The 23,348-nt window shown below is 38.9% G+C and overlaps 1 long non-coding RNA gene across 1 annotated transcript; it reads right to left on the bottom strand.

Moving 5' to 3' along the window:
* Positions 1–342: 342 nt before the first annotated feature.
* On the bottom strand, positions 343–20,600 carry LOC110344646 (uncharacterized). Its single transcript, XR_002387328.2, has 3 exons — positions 20,223–20,600; positions 18,928–19,014; positions 343–911 (listed from the first exon to the last, which is right to left on the bottom strand). It is a non-coding gene; the product is annotated as an uncharacterized LOC110344646 (long non-coding RNA).
* Between the last annotated feature and the right edge of the window lie 2,748 nt (positions 20,601–23,348).

Raw genomic sequence — 23,348 nt, 5'->3', positions numbered from 1 at the left:
GGCACCTTGTCTGGTCGGCTAACCCCTTGGTAACTCGCTGCTCTCTTAAAGCTCTGTTATTCCAAGTTTCCACATTAGCAAAGTTGTTTCTCATTCCTCTAGCAGTGTCCACTTGGTGAGCATCCATACTCTGAGACTAAGGTGTATTTTTGTTTTTTGGTTTTTTTTGGTACCGGGGATTGAACTCAGAACCTTGCACTTGCAAGGCAGGTGGCAGAACCACTGAGCTAAATCCCCAGCCCCAAGACTGAGTTATTTTGATCTGAAGTTATTAAAAAGAAGATTTAACTATGGGCATACCTTTCTGCTAGTTGCTATCCTAAAACTACAAACACTGTCAAGACAAAGAGCAATAAAATTCTCAAACAAGCCTCTAATAAAATCTTATCAATAATTAGTGTGACATCATACGGGAGCCATGCTTAAAGTATTTTATTTGGGGGGAAAGGGAAGAGAGGACCCACCATGTCTACCCTTCACAAATCTCCCCAGAAGACTGTATACAACAGGGAAATGGGTTATAGACTCTTCTTGCCAGCAATGCAGTCTGTGTTTCCAACTTGGATCCTTGCCTTTCTCTTACCAATGACCATGCAGGATTTGGGATGCTACCTTAAATCTGTCTTTTCCCCTTGGCTGCACACACAGCTAGCTCACCCACTTCAAGGGCACTGGCAGAGGAAACAAGACTCCAGGATCACAGAAAATGGACTTTATTACTGATAGCAAAAGCAGTCACTGAGTCTTCAGGTTCTGAAAGGTTCCTTTCTCTAGTTGCTTGCTGACAATTCCAGTTCTTCTTGCCTGTGAATATCACCATTGTCAAACCCAGCAGTCACACTGGCACCTTCAGTTATTCCAGCTTGGATGAGCTTAGTTATCCACTTCTTCTTTTAGATGTTGTGAGTCTCCTGCTCGCACGAAGAACAGTATTAGAAGCAGATCATTCTACATTTTCCCAAATTACCTTTTTTTTTTTGGTACTGAGGATAAAACCTGGGTCCTTGCGCATGCGAGGCAGGCGGCAGAACCACTGAGCTAAATCCCCGGTCTTTCACACATTACCTTTTGCTACTGCCTTGATACCAGACACTGCTCAAGCCACATTCATGAAGACAAGCAGTCAACATCAAGTGCAATGCTCACAGCAAGGAACTTCTGTAAACATGGCAAACTGCAAAATGCTAGCAAACCTTAGCTCTTTTGTTACATCAAATACTGTCCAATTCTCTTGCTAGAGACCTAGCCCATAAATTGTAATTTTAAAAGAAATATTTACTTATTTAGTTAGTTAGAAAAGCATGACCCATAAGCTCAGAGTATTAATAAATGTGAATCTGCAGTGATTCAGATTAAGCAATACTTGTTGCTGATTTCTGTGTACTCTGCCAAATTTGATGTAAGCAACCATTTCTGGCTAGTGCTACTAATAGCCAAGTAATGTAAATATTAACCAGGTTTCCTCTTGTCTAGGAACAGTTTTAGGTTGCATTTGATAGCTATAAAATTATATGGCAAATAAAGTGAAGACAGAGAAGAGGAAGCAGAGTTGGAAGGAGGAATAAATTCATAAGCAAGGAGGCACACTGCTCTCACATTAGGCTGCTATTCCAGGCAGGAAGGATTTGTGAGTCAAAAGGAAACAAGAAGGACCATAGTAACGTGTAAGAGTACACATCTCCCGGCTGAAGGGGCGGCATCTGCTGAGTTCCGGCCAGAAATGCCCAAGGCAGAACAGGGGTCCAGTGAAACCAGATCTTTCAGCTTTTCCGAGAAGTTAGAAATCCATGTTTAAAATATTTTATTTATTTTAACTTATATATGTGTGTGTGTGTGTGTGTGTGTATTTTAATGATGGAAACTAAGTAAACTTTATTAAAACATAAAATTCAGCCCATAATCCATAATACATATGCATCCTCTGATTTTATGAATATCTTAAGGTTAAAGACACATCTGTTGTTTAAAAAGGTATAACAAAAGGACTGTACAGAGATAGGAAAGTGAATGAAAGAAATTATCCTTTCTTAAGCTTAGACTTGGTAAGCGTTGAAATTATTTACAGGAAAAATCTAATAAGAATTAAGGTGGAAAGAAAAAGATAAAACCCTGAGAGAGAGAGTTCTAGAGTGTCATATGCCTCACTGCCCGGCAGCTAATAAGAAAATCCTAAGCTTTACCGAGGGCAGGAAAAGCAGCAGTCTTCTAATGAAAATTTGGCTAGATTGTTTATTAATTTATTTCCTTCACATGTTTACTCTTATTTTTAGAATAACTGATATACTTGGAATCCTAATATATCTTCCCTTAGGGAATTAATGTCTGCAGCTTCCTGTCTTCAAGTCTGTGATTAAATTTAAAAGGAGCTGGTTGTCATGTCTCGTCTGTGTTTATGGGACTGGGAGTCCTTGCCCTTTGCTCTCTCTCCCCATCACTGCTGCCCCACAAGGACCTTCCAGCATGCAGCAGGAGGGGATGCCTGGTTAAAAACAGTCCAGGGCAGTCCGTGGGGTTATGTCCACGGAGGAGGTGGGACACATGCCAGCCATCTCGGTCAACCTCCCTGTTACAACTCCTCTGTTGAGAGGCTGCTCCCAAGATCTGCTTCATTCCTTGCCTGCCCACTCTATACTCATGGCTTCCCATGTCCGATTTCCTTATTAATAGTGCAGAATACATTCAGTTTCCATGGCTGCTATAATAAAGTGACACAAACTAAGCAGCTTCAGCAACAAAAGACAGCTATTGTCTCAGAGTCCTAGAGGCTAGAAGCCTGAGATCATAGTGTCGGCGGGGTTGATATCTTTTGAAAACTCGGAGAGAATCTGCTTCATGTCTCCCCCCAATGACTAGTGCTTTGCTGCAATCACTGGCACTCCTAGGCTTGCAGAATGCTCACCCCCAATCTCTCTCTTCATCTTCATGTAGCCTTCTTCCTCTTCGAACAACTGTGTCCAAATTTTCCCTTTTTGCAAGGGCATCTGTCATATTGGATTGGCATCCACCCTAATAACCTTGTCTTAACTAATACATCTACAATGAGCCCATTTCCCAATATGGTCACATCCTGAGGTACTAGGTCTTCAGCATGCGAATTTGGGGGGACACATTCCACCCATAAGAGGGAAGTGGTCTTTTCCAGATACCAGAGACAAAATAGAAGTTGTGATCCTGAGTGAATAGAGTGGAGCCCAATCATGTCCTGTGTTGGTCCAGGAGATAAATACTGGGATCTGAGAGTTGTGAATGATTTGGAAGCTCCCCAGACCTCCTGCACAGTCCAGGAGCACTGGAAGAGCTCCAAGACCGAGCACCATGCAATTACAGAAAGCCAGAATTATCTCTTGGAAATGCCTGACCTATCTCACCTTCTGCACTATCACCTACCAAGATACCACATGGACAGCTCTTACCCCAAGAACAAATTCATGAAAGAAACAAGTGCCTTTTCTAAGAATTGATATGGCCATTATTCCATGCCACCTGCATGTCAGCTGGGATGAGGTATATGCAACAACTTGCCTTTTGTTTCTTTTTATCAAGTCTATGTTCATATCTCCAACCTCTAATTATTTGTCTTGCGGAATACCTATAATCTTCCATGTCAGGCTGCGAAAGACTTGTCTGTAGACCTTACATATTTATGTTAAGCCATTTCAAAGGAAACTGTTCTCCATCAGATACTGTAGCTAATAGGAAATTGAGGCCTCACTTGCATTCTAAGAAGTCCTTCTGCAGCACTACCTGTGGCTGTTTGCAGCCAGTGGCAAGGGAGGTGTCTGGGCAGTAAGACAAAGGAACCTGGCTGAGCTCTAACCCCCGGATGTGATCCTCCACCCTGTCCTGCTTCTGAGCACTCTTCCAAGCCCCTCACAACCCAAACATAGCTCACTGCTTACACAAGAGCCCTGCATCTAGACCTGCCTTATGCAGCCCATAGGATCTGTGGCACCCAAAAGGCGCCAAAAGGATGCTCCTACATTTTACTTTTGCCATTGGGCCACAAAGTGCACTGACTAATATTTCTCTTGCTACATGTGGTTCTCCTATCCATCTTCAGCTGTGCCCAAGGCAGGGAGTATTTAAAACTAGTTCATGGTTTCCCAGTGACATTCCTAAAGCAGACTCTCTTAATTTTGAATTTTAGAACATTTAATAGCAAACAAGGACAAAGTTTACCTTTAGATGTACCTAAAAGGTTAGTAAATGTTGGATGATGCCAACAAGCTATCCAGGAAAAACTCTTAAACTGCTATATTCATTTCTTAAGGTGGTTGTAGCAAAGCACCACACACGGCTGGCTTCAAACAACAAAAGTGTCTTCTCTCCCAGGTCTGGGGGCTGAAAAGTTCACAGCAAAGGTGATAGTAGGGCTCTGCTCCCTGGAAAACTCAAAGAGGATGATCCTCTTGCTAAGCTCTGTGGGTGTCCAGCAGTCCTCGGATGTCCTTTGCCTGCAGCTGCCACCCTCAATCTTGTGCCTTGGTTGTCACAAAGTATCTCTGTGTTTGTCTGCGTGCAGTTTTCCCTCTAGAGACAACAGTCAGATTGGACTAGGCCCCACCTAAATAACATCATCTTAACTTCATTGAACTTCAAATACCCTATTTCCAAATAAAGTCACATTCTAAGGTAAAGACCTGTCTTTGGGGAAGGGGGATATAATTCAACCCCTAAGCCTACTTAGCAAAAAAATTATGTTCAAGAACTTCCAAACCTACATTTAAGTACTAACAATAGTCACACTGAAAGCTAGTTGGCTCAGAAAACCTCCGTGGCTCCTTGTTATAGACATAATGTTCAAGCATGGCCCAAGTATGTTCAAAAATGGCCCAAGTATGGTTTGGATCCAGCCCATTTTCCATCCTCATCTTTCATACCTGCCCAGTGTGAGACATTACTAGACTTTTCAACTTCTGAGACCCACTTTTTGGAATATTTTTTCCTACAAGCAATGTTTCTCAAGACTTTATTTAATAATACTTTTCCTGTAAAATCTTACCTGAGTGGTCATTTTGTTAACTTATTTTTAAATGTATATGATCTCAATGTTAACTATTTTATTTTTATTATCTTTTTATGCACGAATCTTATTTTATATTACCTTATATATCTTTAACTATCTTATCAATATAAATTAATGATGTATTCTCACTTATCCCCTATACATGAGTTCATGCTTCTTATCCACATAAATATAAGCTTCATAAAGAGGGTGATTTTTTTTTTACCTCTTTTATGCACCAATGATTCCTCAGTATCTGTAGTAATACCAAGCATACGGTAGGTGTTCAGTAACCGTTATGTAAATTAACAAATGAGCCAATAATATGTAAGTCATATGGACTACCTCAGAAAAGCAAGAGAGAGGCAAATGGCTCAGTGATTTCATTTCAATCCGTAGAAATCATCCACCTAATTCCAGTAATCATCTATTTCTTTCAAGTTGCATTGAAACAGTGCTTCAGCTTAAGCAGCTTGCTTTTTCTTTACATATAGTGACATCTCAAGTTATCCAGAAACTTCTCTGAACCACCTAGAATATTGAGAGTAACGTAGTAACAAAATTGGCATGGCCACTATCTATACTAAAAGATTAGTATTATTATTCTTACATCGTAATAGGATATACTTGGTTTCTTGACAAAAACCGCTCATTGCTAAGAAGTAAGCAGAATGGACTATTTATAACGTCAATAGGTCTCACAAGGTCTCTGTCCTCACGTGTTATTCTAAGAAGTGTGGCCATCTTGTTTTCTATATCTCAACAAAATAAAAAAAAATGGGGAAGGGGAAGTGGAAGAGGTAGGGGAAGGGAAAAGAATAAATATGAGGAAAGGAAAAAACTGAAGCAAAGTCTTTGTAAATAGGGAGTGGGGATGGGAACAAAGAAGGGCAGGGGAATGGGGAAAAAAATAAGAACTATGATATATCATGTAAAGGTACAAATTCCCAATGATGGATGTTGTCATATTGAATACTAAAATGTACCAATAAACTTAATAAATTAAAAAAAATTAAAAAATCGTGGTAACATTGGAAAAATGGATACACATATAAAAATACAAACCTCAATCTACAATCTTCCATCTACTGCAGAAGTTACAGCAAAATAGATCATAGATCTAAGTGTAAAACACAACATTTTAACATAAAGGAAAATTTTTATGACATTGAATTAGGCAAACCCTATGATTTTGATACATCATCAAAAGCATAATCCATAAAGAATTAAATTGAATTTGCACAACACTATAATCTTTTCCTCTGCAAAGGATACTGTAAAGACAATGAGAAGACAAGCTGTAGGCTGAGAAATAATATTAGCAAATCAGATACCTGATAAAAGACTCATATTTGGAACATATAAAGAACATTTAAAACTCAGCAGAAGTAAAGCAACACTATTTTTAAAACAGGTAAAGATTTGAAGAAAAACCTTATCAAAAATATATGCCAAATGAGCATTTGAAGAGATGCTCGCCATCCTTAATCATGGAGGAAATACAAAGTAAGGTGCAATGAGATACCCCCTCACACCCATAAGAGTAGCTGAAATTAAAAAGTTCCAACAAAACCCCATGATGAGGAGGATGCAAAGAAACTAGATCTCACTTACATTACTTGTGGGGATGCAAAATGGGATAACACTCTGGGGGAAAAAAGTTTCTCAAAATGTTAAAACACGTTTACTATAGGACCCAACAATCCCTCTCCTGGGTAGTATCCTAGAGAGTGGAAACTCACCTCACACAAAAACCTATACCTAAATTTATAGCAGCCCTTGAAAATCATCCCAAACTAGAAATTACCCAGATGTCCTTCAGTGGAGGAATGGGTAAGCAGACTCCTGTGCATCCTTGGAACGGACTACTACTCAGCAATAAAAAAAGAATGGTGCCCTGATATATATAATGATTCACATAAATCTCAAAGGCATCACACTGTGTGAAAGGAGACAGTTTCACAAGGTTGCATCCCATGTGATCCCATTTATAACACATTCTCAAAAAGACAAAACTATAGTGATAGAGAACAAATCTTGGGGGGGGCCAAGGTTTAGGGTATGGGGGCTATGAATAACGAAGGATAGCACAAAAAAGTAGTGTTTTGCAGTAATGGAGCTGGTTAGTACCTGATTGTGATGGTGGTTATCCAAACCTATACACATATTAAAATGTATAGAATTAATTGCAAATCAAAAAATCAATTTAATGTATCTTACTTTAAAAAGTTTCTAGAGGGCCAGGGATTTAGCTCAGTGGTGCCACCACCTGCCTTGCAAGTGCAAGGTACTGAGTTCGATCCCCAGTACCAAAAAAAGTTTCTAGAAAAAGGCACTGGGCAGCTAGAGATATGACTTTACTTGTTGACAGCTGATAGGGTAAGAGAAGGAAAGGTCACTATAGCAATCTGGAGCTAAATGAAAGAGTAGCTATTCGAGTTCTTCTCCATATTCCTATGGTCATCCCTGTGTCCTAGCATGGCAAGGCCATATTGCTAGTGAACATGGTAATTCAATAATAATGGAAGCAATATAATTTTTAACGTAAAAATTGTGTTTTCTGGAAAAAATAAACATACACCAGTACTGGTATGTGTGTTTATATTTCAGGACAACATTGATTCATCTAAGAGCCTCTAGAACCAGAATTCCCAGATAATATTCAAGTTGGAAGATGGCAAAGTACCAACTCAGTATGACCAATATCACCAATTGAGGAAACAGAGAGGAAGCCGCTAGACAAAGATAGCTCTGGTTCAGAGGCCGGAGACCCAGACAACCCCAAACATCAGAGTGGATTTCCTGGACACAGGAACAAAAGGCTGCAAGGAAGGAGGCCACGCCAGGGAGAATGTGGAGACACAGGGATACCCAGCCACTGCCAGGGTCTAGCCTGGAGCCACCTTCTCCTCTGTTTCCAAGCCACCTGCTTTGCTCTCTTTAGTATGAGAAAGGGATTTTTAAGTGGCAGTCTCCTGCCAGACTGGCCTGCAAATGCACATTAAATATTTTTAGCCAATTTCTGTGCGAAATGATTAATATTGATATTTTAAACTCGTAATAGAATACATTTTATTTCTTGACAAAACCACTCATAAAGAACAGCTCAGTTATGGAGAAAGCCAATTAAATGATATGTTACTATCTCTGTCTTGTGATTTCTGTAATAGCAGAATAATGAAGTATTATTTAGCTGAACACAATCACTGGAGCTTTGCTCTGGTCTTGGAAAGAAGAACCACGAGCTAGGAGTCTCTTAAAGATATAATTCTTTTCTTATATATGACACTATATAAATAAAAATGGAATTAATTTAAATGACAAATGACCCACTGTAAATCTTCATTATGTCCTAAGACTAGTGGTACCATGGAAATCAGTCAACCAAGAACATTTTGTTAGGCTGTGAGAATCTAGAATAGATCAATATAAAGTAACCATTTAAATATGATTAGGGGTAAAGTGCATTATGCGCTTTTATGTTTCATAATACAGCAAAACTCACTTATATGGGAGAAAAAAATCAAAGTAAGTAAAATTTAATGGGACAAGAATACTAAGAGTAGACTTTTCATTGACTCAAATGAGGTCTCTGTTTCAAATCCACCATCTGGCATTTTGCATTTGTCTGTCTGCAACATAATTTCTAAAGGAGCTGACTGATTTTTAACCAAATTCAATACTCTTCCTAACAAAGGGTAACAAGATACAACTTAAATCCCTCTTGAAGCCCAGTTCTATTCTCGCAACAGCTGATAGAATCCTGTAAAACAATCTTATAAAGAAATTGTACCGGCTCATTCTGCAAATAACTGCTTAATAGTAACAAAAGCATGTGTATGAAAAAAAATATGTATATGGTCATTGCTTTTTTGCAGATTGGGTTTACTACATTTTCTGTGAACTGGGGTCTTAGAGTCGATGACATTCTATATCTCAGCAACTTTTCTCATATGATTGGGAATGAATCTGTTGTAACAAACAAATACATAACAACTTGAAAATGTGCCCAAAAAATGGAGAGATGTAGATTGTAGCCGTGGGACAGGAGCTGCAAAGCATTAGTGATTTCTCCATGACTATACAATCCTTTATAACCACTCTTTGGTGAAAATATTGAAAACGAAACCAGGAAAGGTAAGTTACACATTTTGAAAAATTAGAGATTCAGGAAGAGTAATGTATGAATATGAGCATGTCAACAACAATAATGAATATTTAGACTCTCCTTAGCCAAGTTATCAAAAAAAGTCACTATTGAGTTGGTCAATTAGTTAGGATAGAGCCTTCATGTCATCTAATCAGTAAGATTGTTGAATGAATGCAGAACTTGTGTTCTGCATAGAAGATGAAAAATAGTTACAATCTTCTGGTTCAGGGTCAGAGCAAAGGAAAGAAATATTCATAAAACAGGTCTTTTAAATGGATGTAAATTCCAGTGAGTGTAAGCTGCAAATTGAGAGGCCTGAAAGCTCAGAGGAAATGTTAAGACATCAGAAGAAGTGTTGATTGTTCGAGATTGTAAAGTGTAGGACAGTCACATTAATTGGAAATTTCCACCATATTTTCTGGGCTATTCAGAAATGAAACAATGTGTCATAGTAAACCAATGTGATCTTTTAAACTGAGTCCTTGAGTTAAGATAGTAAATCCAGGGCCGGGGATTTAGCTCAGTGGTTTCGCCACCTGCTACGCAAGCGCAAAGACTCAAGTTCGATCTCCGGTACCAAAAAAAAAAAAAAAGATAGTAAATCCAGTAAACCTAATGAATCTGGATTTAATAAAATACTTGGAAATGAAGTGTTTTCCTAAAATGCAATTTGAAGAATTGGATTGAATTGGGTGGGATGAAGGCCAGCCACCAAAGTGGAAAGTTGGCCAGCGGTCAATAGACAATAGGGAACATAACAAACCAACTGGAGGAAGTGGGAAACAAGGAGAATAGGGGTATAGCCTATTTACACCAAAATATTTATTAGTGGTTTCAAAAGGTTCTGAAAGCATACATATGTAAAATAATTAATCCTAGAATGCAAAATGGGAGTAGGAGATTATTAGTTTTTTTAGGAATGAGAGCAAATCAACACACTTTGTTTTCTAGACTACAGAAGAGAGACAGTCGATACTTAGCTTAATCCATTCCTAGCCACATCACCCCAGTTCCATGTTTTTTGAAGATCTCCTTTTTCATTAATTACTTTGAACCACGTCACTTTGCATTTAATATTATTATACCATATACATGTAAAGCACTTTCATATATGAGGGCACTGAAAACATATTTAATCCTTGTAATAGTGCTATGAGATAGGAATGATTATACTTAAGTGGATGAAGACCAGAGGCTTTGGGAGATGGATCGTCCATTGTCACAAAACAAGTACCTCTCAGACTTCGGCGGTCAGACTCCAGAGCCCAGCATCCTCACTCTAAGTTTCTTCTTTTCTGTCTTTTTTATTATGATGTGTATTTGATGTCTTTTTTTTTTCAATAGATATAGTAGTAAAATCACTAATTTATTTTGACTTTGTCCTCCTTTATGTTAGACAAGATATGGGTATTTCAAAAGGACTCAGCATGGACAAGCAGCCCTCAGGCACAATGAGAAATGTATTCTCTTATTAAAATGTGAGGGAACTGCCTACTTGTAACTACAGTCCTGTGGGGAGGAAGCAGGCTGAAGAAGTACCTAATGCTTTCTTAAGTGCTGCTGGACTCTTCTAAGGGGCAAATGCCTTCCAGGGATATTGAAAATCCTGTGAGGCTGAAGGGCCAAAAGAGCAAAGGAGGAGGATAGGGCTTAAAAGAGCCTTTGGAACAAACCTCCTCTCTGCAATAAAATCAACATGACATAAATTGGGTCTTTGGATCAAACTTCAAAATGGAACATTCAGCAATGTCTCTGATCTTTGTAACATGTTTTAGTTTTCAGCTGTCACTCTGTGTTCAGCTGCTGAGGTCTCCAAATGTGATTGGTTCTTTGCCAGAAAATAATCGTGCAGGTCCATTCTTAGCTTCTTTCCAAGTGAGCTATGTGTTCACAGGAGTGGCTTGTTGTTTCTAAATAAAGACTCCATATTATTAAATTCTTTACCCAATGGTAATTTTTTCCCTAAGCAATAAAAAAAATTAAAGAGTTTTACTTCCTAGAGAAAAGTCCTAGCTCCTGACATGACTATATGTGATTCTGTGCCCATGTTTTCTGGTTTAGACAGTGAAGGGAAGTTGAAAGTATCCAGATCAGGCTGTTATCTGTAACAGAACTGAGTACCTTATTGGCTTTGATTTTTGCCACCAGGTCCATTAGACTTTCCAAGGATAGGCTTGCCTATATTCCCAGAGTTAAAGAACTTATTATTATACCCCATGCAAACAAGAAATTCATAAAAGCCAACATAGCAATATGCTCTCCAAATGGTTTACTGACCTCAGTGTCCTTGGGACTGGCTATGTGTTTTAGGAGGCATTTAAACACAGGGTAGAGCATTAATGTGACATAATTGGAAGGATAATGGAAATTTCCTTCACACTCCAAATATTTAAACCATACCCAAACTCAACCACATGAACAGAGGTTTATTTCTTTGCAGAAAAAGAGTTTTGTAAGGTGCAACTCCAGCTAGAAAGGATTAAACAATTTTAATCATTAATAGCTTAATTTAAAATAATTAAGGCAATGGAGAAAATTAAGCACAGGAAAGAAAAAAGGAAAGGATCCTCATAAAGTGTCACTCCAATAATGATGGGGATTACATTGTAAGTCTCTTGGAGGAAGCATTTAAGGGGTGTTCAGGACAGAGAATGATGAAAGGTACCCACAAATAGAGGAGCACCAATAAAAAAGGAGGGAGTTTGTCTATTTCAAAAGATTAGATCACTTGGTGATCTAAAGTTTAGATCATTGGTGTCATTCCTTTAACTGCCAAGGACACTGCATAAATCTATAGAGGTCAAATGAGACACAAAAATTAGGCTCTATTTGTGGGGTAGTTTGCAAATACTTGAGTGCCCTGCCATACCGTAGATTCTAAAATTTGGTCACAGGGGTCCTGAAATCTGCAGTTTCTCTCCAAAGCAGGGAAGCTATAAAGGAATAGAGCACAACACATCAGAAACACATATACCTGTGATCCTATCACCCTCGTGGAAAAACATCACTGCATTTGTGAAGGACAGATAGAGGGATTACTAGTAATGTTTTCCCTTCCTCACAAGTCCATCATTAATCGCCAATTCTATTTTTGAGAGAATAGAGTTCCATGAATGCAATTACAGAAGGATTCCAAGTTCTAAAACATTCAGGAGGAAAAAATCTGAAGAGTCATTTGTTGATTATGTATTTCCGAGTTCAATTTTTGTCACATCTCTTCCTAGGCCACTCCCTGCTGCTTTACTGTGGTTATCAAAAACAGAGTTTGTAGGATTCAAGCTCAGCCAAAGCAAACAGACCAAAAATTTGGGAAATGATTTATCTTAATCCAAGGGTGGTAATCCAATTTATTTGACTTGAATGCTTTAAATTTCATCAGCTAAACCAGCGGTGTTTGGGTTTGGCAAAATGATGTCTTGTGAAAGCAATCCCTGCAGGGTCGGCCACTTGTGAACAGAATGATTTCCATCTTAAAAATACACATGTTGTTCCTAGCTTTTCATGTTTCTGGCTAGTGAGCACAGTTGGTGATAAAGAGGTCCAAGCCACCTGGGAGGGTTGTCTTTCTTTGTGATGTTCTGCATCCCCAGTCTAACCAGTCACCTCATAAATGTAGTCACTGATGACAAGGGAGAAGGGGACACTGGAGGAATTGATGCGTGTCTATCTTCACATGTGGAAAACTCCTGGGACAGCACACAATCCACTTTTCATAAAGATAGTATCATATTTGAGTAGAAGCATAGATTGCTTGGTCCCAGTGTTGCTGATATTGAGCAAGACTAAATCAATCCTACTTCTCATCTACAGTACAGAAAGAATGGAGATCATGTGCCAGATATTATGTGATTATTAATATAACTGCTTTTGTTTAAAGCTACTTTCATGATTTTCAAAAGTTGCATCATAAGAAAAGTAGCATCATATGGCTCAAAATGCACTAATTTAAGAGTTTATTGAATTGGGTTCTAGCACCACTCTGCTCTTAATCATACAAAATTTCCGCAATTAAGCCCTCCTATCTACTGTCTCCAGCTATGAAATAAATAACCCTAAAATCCTTATAATGATGGTTAGTTTTAAAGTTACTTTTTTGTGGCCAATGTCACATCAATATATTCCTGCTGCTAGCATGTTTAGGAAGTCATTCCTAATTTTGTTCAAGTTCATTTCTATGGTAGTCAAATACATAGTATCAAACAAACCCTAGCTGATGATGCTATGAGCAGCGATGCTTTACCCTTTGGATTATTTCCTTTCTTTCACCTACGCTTTAACCCATTGGCCAAACCAGTCCTGTTTTAGTCAATAAAGTTTTATTGGAACACAGCCATACTCATTCTTTATGGATTGTCTATGGCTTCATTCCCATAACAACAGCAGAGTTGAGTGGTTGCGACAGAGACTGTATGGCCTGCAAAGCCAAAAATATTTACCATCTGGTCCTTTGCAGAAAAAGTTTGCTGGCCATATTCTACACTTTTAAATCTATGTTCACAATCTTTCTGTTGCAATATATGCTAACTTCTCTGATTTTTCCTTGGACTTTAGGCTCCTCATCTAACCAAAATCATTGACTTCACCAATGTCCTCAACACTTTCTAGCTTATTTATTCTACTTCTTCTTGTCTTCCTGTTCATTCTAGGGTCATGCTTTATTTGCTCATATAATCTTTTTTCTACCTTCACTCATTTGCAATTTAATATCAGCCAACAACTCTCTTGGGAAATTGGCCCTGATAAAAGATTTCAGTGACAATAACAGGCAGTTAATGTGTCCTTAGTCTATACTGCATTGTTCTGAATTCTTAAGACATTTGAAAATTGCTCAAGGTCAGAGACTATATATATATATATATATGCCTAAACCCACCAGCGTTTTACAATGCTATGTAAATGAGTTTTACTTTCTGCTGTGAACTATTCCTCTTCACAAATTCTCTTACTGTCCTCCAAACTTGGCCTACCCCAAAGCACTTTCATTTTAACCAAACACAATCTTAACACATGTTCAAGTTTGTTGCTTCAAAGATGTGGTATGCTTGTTTTACAGAACTTCACAGAATAATGGCTTTATACAAGATATGAGAGACTTGTTCCCAGTTGACAAATGAAGAAATTAAAGTAAGAAGCTGGTCTGTGGTCTTTACTAAGACATTTGGTAACCTCTACTATGAAATGTGATTTGGTAATAAAATATGACTCATAGCAGCTTTACACTTGATTTTTTATTTTTTTTTTTTGGTACAGAGATCAAACTCAGTACCTTGCACTTGCAAGGCAGGAACGGCGCCACTGAGCTAAATCCCCTGCCCTTTAAACTTGATTTTTAAAATAAGCAACCAAAATTTTCTTTAAAACATTGCATAAAAATACAAATATAATTGGCAAAGTCAACTGCCATTGCATTACTATTATTAGCCTAGTCTGACTGCCAATGTCAATGATATCTTTATAATAAACATTTCACTTTTTCTCCATCAATATTAAATTTTATCCTATAAAATTAGCTTTGGAACTGAAGATACATTTGCAGTTTCACAAATACATGTACCAATACATGTGTCAAGATACAGAAACACAGAAATACTACCAACTCATCCTTTGGCTAGAATTGTACTGCACTCATGGAGATGTTCTCTAAAGGCACCTACTTGTTCTCGTGTAGTGAAAGGAACTCATGCTGTCTTTGACTCCAGGAGTTGATAATTCTCTTTGGGAGCATAAATAAGCTATACAAACACTGATCCTGTAACTTTGGCCACTGTGACCAAAGAAGTTAACAGATGTAGTGACCACACCCACTCTCAAGTTTAACAACCAAAGATAAAACATATCTTTCTCTCACCAAATTTCTTAAAAGTAGCACTGTACATATTAAAAACTTCTTGGTGAGTGGGAGAGTTCTTGGTGAGCTGATGCTTCAGTAACATCACAAACTCTGTTATTTATGAAATGTTTTTGCTGTAATCAACAGGCTGGTGTTGTAAGATATTTGATAATATTCATTCCCAATGCAGATCTTTCTGTGGGAGGCAATGAATCTTTGAGTGTCTAGAGGCAGTACAGGAAATTCATTAGAAGGTTGTTGAGATTTTTTCTTCTTCTCCTAAGTTCTATTGTTTATAACTATACATACACAAATGTATGTAGATGGATAGAGATATATATATAGACTGTATAAACTAGGGTTCTAGTAAACTCTTGGCTCTATACATAGGATAATCATTCGTGATACTTTTTTTTTTTCAGTTTCTACTCAGAGTCAGGAACTGTGATAGGTGTAGAGGCTATGGTGAATAACGTAGCATAATGTTGACTTCAAGAGTTTAAAACTAACTGTAGAAAAGATGAATAAATGAATACACTCAATAGAAGTATGTACAAAATGCTATGAGGGCATAGAAAGTAAAAATCAGTTCCCACATGATGTCACCAATAAACTGCATATTGAAAGACAGGAATTTACTGAGTAGAGAAAGCTGAGAAAGACATTTCTGGACATAAAGAATAGGATGTGCAAGGGTTTGGCTAGGCTGATGGAAACATAATCAAGGGTAGTCAGCAAAGTGAAGCTACTTGAAGTCAGGTGTGTAATTAGGAAGACTGGAAGCTAAGACTAGCTTCAGATAAACTGGGATAAATCAGAAAAATGAAATCTCTGTGCTTTCCCAAAGAAGTTTTAACTTAAACCACCAGAGAGTAGGGATCCCTAATCAAGGACATCCTCAGAAGAAATTTCATTTTAGGCAACATTTTTTAAGGAAAAGTATGGAGTATAATTGGAAAGTAGAAAACCTGGAAATGGAATCCAATGAGAAAACAGACTAAGCCATATGCAGACAGCTGGACACCAAACTAGTAACGAAAGTAGAAAGGGCAAAATAGATTTAAGACATACATAGATCTAAGAAGAGCTGATGTTGTAGAGGCAGTAGTGGCTGGGTGTTGAGGTAGATAGTGAAGCTGCAGATGAGGGTTTCAGTCTGGTGTAATTAAGTCACACTGTGATAAAAGTGGACAATAAAGGAAGAGGAATGAGGAAAACATGAAGTGTTTTGAGATGTTCTGAGTCCATGGTCACTTGGAAATACCCAGTTAGAGCTTAGAATGAATAAAAAATACAGTATGGATCTATAACAAGCCAGCAGAAGAGAGGGCATTTGGTGGCAGCTGAGGCCAGTAGACTGAAGGAGATCCTCAAGAAGCATGCCCAAAGAAAGAATGAGAACAAGAAGCAAAAATCACTCATAAATCCATAAGGACTACTAAATATTGAGAATCAGGCCAAAGATATATAGAAAGTAAAAAATGCAGAAAAGAGGAAGAGACGCAGGGACTCTGGAGTGGTGTGTACTGATGTCAAAGAAGAGAATTTTAGAATATTGTTATCATTGTCAAACTACAAATGATACAGTTAAATAGGACAGTTACTGTAAAGAGAAAATGGAGAAGCTGTTGGTACTCTACCCAAAAAATTCAGAGCAGATGGTAATGAAGATTTGGGGGAGAGAAAGTGAAAGCCAGATTGCAATGAATTGAACAGTATGGGAAATGTGGGGAAATAGAAACAGAGGGCTTGAATATCCTTACCTAATTTCCACCGAATGTGTGCTTTGAACCCTAATGCAAACATCAAGAACACTGCCCCCAGAGCATAAAGCAATAATAATTGAGTGAAAAGGAACAGGTCCTATCATAGCCAAAGGCTGGGGAGCAAGTTTTTTGGGCTCAGAGGCTCACAAGGCCAATTTCATAGACATGAAACTAGTGCCATCATATAGGATCCCAGGCTTGTTTAACTGTTCACTACTGGCTGCCGTCTTGGAAATATTTACAATTTTTGCACTGGACCACCACAGAGTATGTAGTCTTACATACCTTCATGTCTCCTATTTTGCCCAAGATAAAACTAATTGGCGTATAACATAGGTGATCTGCTAGCCATCAATATGAATGGATTCAAAAACTGAGCTTCTTGCCTCGTTTTTATCACCTTAAGTATGCTTAGACCAAAATTTTTCATTAATTTTAGTAATGACATAATAATAAATGATGTCTTAACCAATTACTGTAAGACATTGTCGTACACCTATTAACTGCTTTAATGCTTACAATACTATGAGTAATGTTAGTATTAATATCACCTGTAACCATTATAATCATAGTGATAATTATCATTATGATAATAGAACCTCCTATTCAAGGAGGAGTCAATGCAGGCAAAACACCATTAAACAACTTATATAAAATCATACAACTAGTAAAGGGTAAAGCCAGGATTCAAACTCAAGTGTCTAGCTCCATAGACTGCACTTAACCAAACTATCCAGTCCTCATTTTCTGGGCTCATGACCTTGGAGGTTTTTCTTACCTTTGATCCCGTTTGTCTAGTCATCCACCATTGGAAACCTGCTCTACAGAGAGTTGCTGCAATGCTACAGGAGGAAAGCATCTTTCTCCACATGAAGTATCAAAGGCATTCCGTTGTGGCTTTGGGATCCTAACTTATCAAATGTCATAGATCAGTACACATATTTCTCCCATGTCAGAAACACTGAGATCATAGTGACTGCAACATGGAATGGGCATGATATCCATCCAAGGTCTTTGCCCTTTCCTCTTCTCTCTCTGTCCTATTCATGTATTTGATTATCACCAGAACTTTTAGTTCTCTTCCAGGAAGGCTGAGGTTTGGACTTGGCCCATTCCCTACACAACCAGTTTCTTCACTATTCCCAGGTACCATAGTGAGCTCTCTCCCCCAATACTATTATTTTCTCTGAAGGCAAAAAGAAGAGAAATCACCATTAAGATTTGCAAAATGAGGTCTGTCAAGAGATATTCTATAAGAGTGTTCTCTTTGAAGAAAATCACTGCAGTTATAAAGGAATGGAGATGGAAGAATGGGCTTTAAACTTTTCTTATCACTGGATGCTTTTGAGGAAATGAATCTTTGGCAAAACCTCAAAACACAAAATGATAAGGCAACATGTTAAAAATATAAATGTATTCTTTCAAAGCTTTACAGCTGTTAACATTTGTTCCTTATGAAATCAGTCAAAGGGGTAATGAGAGGATTTCTAGAACCATAAATAATTTTAGTGTTTTAATGAACTTCATGGACAGCAACTAAGACTTATTTCAGCCTCAGCCTCCCTATGATTCTAACAATTGTTTTAAAGTCTGATGCAACACCTGAATTTTTAAATTATGGACTTAGACTATAGCAAAAAAGATCTCAAGTCCATGCTGAGGAGAAAAGTGACAACAGTTCCATGCTTTCCACTGTCTTTCAAGGAAAGGTAAAAGAACCAAAATGTATTGGACTTGACAAAGTGTTAGGTAAACAAAGCCATGAGTATTAAAGTTTAGGCTCTAGTGATTAGTAGGGAAGCACAGGATAATAAGCACAGCAGGGGGTCCCTCAAGGTACTTTCGACTCCGACTGTGTTTATTATCCAGTATCACTATGGAAATATATGCCTGACTACATTTATGGTGTCATTTAGAACTTTAAAATAGGCTCTTATACTTAGAAAGAGTTTACTAAATTACTCACCCTGTAAGGTTTTCCTTGATTAGCATAATTCCTCCCATTATATGCCTTATCAAGAATATGTTTTCATTGCTGGGCACGCATTGCGAAGAGACATTCAGGGGTATGTTTTCATAGTATCACGCCAATTCTGAAATACCCAGCTATCACCAGCTTTGAAATACAATCTCCTTATATAATTTACAAAGCAAACTTCTCAAGAGTCACACTTACCCCTGTTGGTGAGCAGAGTGAACATTTGTCCCCTGGTTCTCCACCAAAGAGTTTTCCTTTTTAATTGCCTGTGATGTCAACTTATCACTTTTTAAAGGGAGAAACATAAGTATCAATGGCAAGAGCACTCATGCAGAATTCACAATTCCTTCATAGATAATAAGAATACTTAGGCAACCAAAGACATGCTTAACTAAGAGTGGAGCTATTAGGAGGCAGGAGCCCATGTTGGTTTCATCCCATCACCTAACATTGATGGTGCCACTTCCTGGGGCCTTCGGGTCCCTGTGTGCATCAGCATCACTTCAGCATGCCAGGAAGTTCCTGAGTGCACACTAGATGGCAGCATGGTATACTGGTCATAGGGGAAGAGTCCAGGCCCAGCAGCCAGAGGAGAGAGAGAGAGAGGGAGAGGGGGAGAGAGAGAGAGAGAGAGAGAGAGAGAGAGAGAGAGAGAGAGAGAGAGACCCTTCCAAAGGGCCCCAGCTTCTCAAGTGTTTTTTGCTACTCAACTTAATCTGGCACTGTGGGTCTCAGTGGAAAATCCCCCTTAGGACTGCAGCCGACCTCTGCACTGCACTCTGGGTTTCTTCAAACCCTGTGAAAAAACTTTTACTTTGTGTAGTTCTGTTCCTCATCTTCTCATCTGGAAATCTGGTGACGAAAGACTGTGGTTGCTTCAAGTGTGCTCAGTGAGCACCAAAAAGATCCTTTCGGTTCATTCTGCGCAAGCTGCACATGGTGTGTGTTTAAATCCAAGTTATCTTGTTGTAGGACCAAGTATTTCATTTACAAGTGGTTCCCAGTCCCATCCTGGCTCCCCGTTTTAAGTGGAATGGGAATGGGAGCTGTGTGCACACTACAATTTTAGGGGCCAAGGAAGAGGAATCTGCTTGTAGCATTTTAGAGCTGAACAGGAGCTTAGAGTTCACCAGTCAGATTTAATTTGACAGATAAAGAAACTGAGACCAGAGATCTTCACTTGCCTAAGGCCACACAGCTTGCTAGAAATCAAGCCAGTGCTGCAAAGCTGATTTCCTTATACCCTGCCGGGGCCTTTTCCATTACTCCATGTGTGATTTATAGAAAGTCATAAATCCACAGCAGATGAAACCTCCGGGCCCTCAGAGCTGAGCTGGCTCACCTCCCCATCCCGCTGCTGTCCTCCCGCTCCGCTCGGCAGTAGCTGACGCCTCAGCCCAGCCCGGGAGGGACATCCCTGCTCTGTGCTGCAGTCCTCCTTCTCCTTGGGCAGGAATGAGGGGAAAGCGGGAAACTGGAGAATGGATACTCACTGGGAAGCTGGACGACGCACACAGAAGTCCTGAAATACTGCAGTCCTTCTCTTGGCATTTCCTCTTGACCAGAGAAGGAAATACCAGAAATCTCATAAGTGAACCCATTTGGGCAATTTTTTTCCTACTCAGTATTCATATAGTTCACATTTTTCTCCAAACCTTTGAGTACTAATTTAAACCGTACAGCCTCCAGGCCCCCTAGAGTTTTACCTATCACTAAATATCGTTGATTTGCAAAACACAAGGATTCTTTTCCTAGAACAGACTCTCCTTTCATGGCTTTCTTCAGACACTGAGCCTTTTCCCAATTAAGCTGAGGCTGGCTTCTCTCTGGTTAAGATTACAGACAAACACCACCACCCTTTTGCCTGCTCCAGCCACCCCTCCCTTTGCTTTGACACATGGTTCTTTTGATCTCAACCCCAGACTATCGCCCAGGCTCCTAATTATTCATGAGCCATAAATCATGGCGGTAATGTGGTCCTTGCTAGGGGAAAGGAGTATTGTTGGGCCTGGCAAACTGGGTGTGTTGAGTGTTTCCAAAATCAAAGCAGTAGGGGGAAGGAAGGCAGGAAGAGTAAAGATGTTTTAAATGTTTGTAGAAATAGTTGCTTTGATGTTGAACCCTCTCCCAGAGGAAGTCAACAGTCTGAAAACGAAGTCTGTATTTTTTCGTATTTGGAGAGGTAATGAAATCCACAAGCCCCCACTAGAGGCAGGTGTAAGCAGGGGCTCCTCAAGTGAGCACAGAGCACATTTCCAAGCCCACAGAGCATTTGGCATAAACATGCTTCTCTCTGCCCACCTCTTAATTTTGTTAACTTCATTTTAGGGACTCACTGTATGGGAAATCTTGCTAACTATTCTGTGACCTTATTGAAAAATAGTTAATCTGGTTAAGTTTGGCATTTTCACCAGGAAGCACTCTGGCAATGCCAAATTCTTTTTTAAATTTGGCCTCCAGGATATGCTACTGAGTCTGTAAAAATCCGAGTAGTTTCTGTGGTATGGTTCAGGGTCAGTCTAATCGAGGTACAGGTCACATGCATCCAATACTAGCAAAGTAAGAAGGCTCATACACTTAACAGAACTGGAAATTATTCCTTTTTTTATTTCGGGATGAGAAGTGGGAAATGCTGTATAAAGGCTGAGAATAACTTATTGACATCTTTTTATTGGTAAATTCCTTCTCAAAAGCAAAACCAAAATATGAGAGATTTTCTTTTCTATAATTTGGTTGTATGAGCCACTGTTATTAGTTGTAATACTCAGACAAGACTAGATTGCAGCGAAATTGTGAGGTTTATCTTTATTCAACAAATATTTATTGAAGATCTACTCTGGGCTAAATTCTGGGGTTGTGACAGCTGTGAATTTAATAGCAGGTAAGATTAGTGCCATCCTTGCTTTTAGGATACGTAAAATCTAAGTAGGGTTGACAAACTTTCTGAAAAGGGCCAGGTAGCAAATATTGTAGGATTTTCAGGGCATACAGTCTCCCTCACAAGTTCTCAACCCTGCCCTTATTAGATGAAGCTGCTGTAGGTAGAACCGGGCATTGTTTCCATGTAATAAAACTTTATTTAGAAACACAGGAGATAGGCCAAATATGGCCTACAGGCTGGTCTTTGCCAATATGCCCAGAAAAAAATCAAGTTCAAATTTAGAGAAAATGATGAAACAGAAGGAGAAACACAATGAAGGGGAAGTATGGAGGACCGTGCAAGGTCAGAAAAGGGCTACCTGTTCAATCCTAGAGTACACGCAGGGCCATCTGAGTCAAGTAACCACCAAGTTAACACTTGTTAGGTTGGCAAAAGTTGATCCAGGGAAAAAGGTTGAAAAAGAATACTTCAAGGAAAGGGAGTTACCTATGTCACAATTCAGACAAGATCACAATTGGGGAAACAAAAGAGGCTCTAGATCACTGGGTAGAGTTGAGGTGGGGCTGGAGTAGAGACAGCATGAAGAAGCTAATCCTGAGGGAAATGGAGAATCAATAAGAGTTTTGAGCAAGACAGTCAGAAATTAGATGCAAACATCAAAGAGATCACTCTGGCATTTAGATGGTAAATCTTTTCAGGAATCTCACTGCCTTCATATCTAAATGGAGGCAGGAACTGCTTCACTACTTCTTTCCTCCAGTTCCTCTTCAAAAGCATCCCTGGGGGCAGCTGGACATAGTTCCTAGGTCTCTCTTCAAACACCTTTATTTTCAGAAAGATTGAAGCTTAGCTAAATGGGCAGTTTTACTGTGGGATTTTATGCAAAAGGCCATACAAGAAAGATTTATTGTGGGAAGAGCCAAGAGAATTAGACAATCTAAGCTTCCTAGAAATCATAACATGTATCAGCTTTTTGTTACTATAACAAACACTTGAGATGATCAACTTATAAGGAGGAAACATTTATTTTGGCTCACAGTTTTGTAGGTTTCAGTCCGTGGCCAGCTGGCTGCATGGCTTCTGGGTCTGTGCTGAGCCAGCACATCATGGTGGGAGTGTGCAGCAGAGGAAGTTGCTGTCCTCGTCATGGCCAGAAAGTAAAAAGAGAGAGAAGAGGCCAAAGCCCCAACAGGACCTGCAAAGACATTCCTCCAATGACCTAACTTCCTCCAATTAGGCCCCGCCTCTTTTTAATTATAGTTGTAAGTACATATAAATCATACAAATTAATGAGTTTCATAAATGCTACTATCCTCTCCTACTTCCCTCCCCTGGTCCCCTTTCGCCTTCCCGAATAGTAGGCCCCAATTCCTAAAGGTTCTACCACCTTGCAATTGGACCATGGGCTGGGACCAAGGCTTTAACACATGGGCCTTTGAGGGACATTTCAGATCCAAAATATGGCACACCACAGTCATTTCATTTTCAGCAAAGCATCAGTACAATTCTTATGAATTTATCCTAGACCAAGTTTGCTGGCCACATTGTCATCAAACCATCAGAAATAAAGAGATTTTACTTTAACCAAGTGATTAAAGTTAATATCAGCAATAATAAGATATATTGATAGTATAAACTCCTTGATATGATGCACTGAGAAACCATCCCTGTGCTAGTATTACTAAAATGTATAACTACACGCCAATCCTTAGAAAATATTAGAGAAACTCAAATTGAG

This window comes from Heterocephalus glaber, unplaced genomic scaffold, assembly GCF_053883595.1.
Source record: "Heterocephalus glaber isolate CG9 unplaced genomic scaffold, H.glaber_assembly_v1.0 deba00000331, whole genome shotgun sequence".
NCBI classification, from domain to species: domain Eukaryota; kingdom Metazoa; phylum Chordata; class Mammalia; order Rodentia; family Bathyergidae; genus Heterocephalus; species Heterocephalus glaber.
This window is presented reverse-complemented; position numbering and strand designations above follow the sequence as displayed.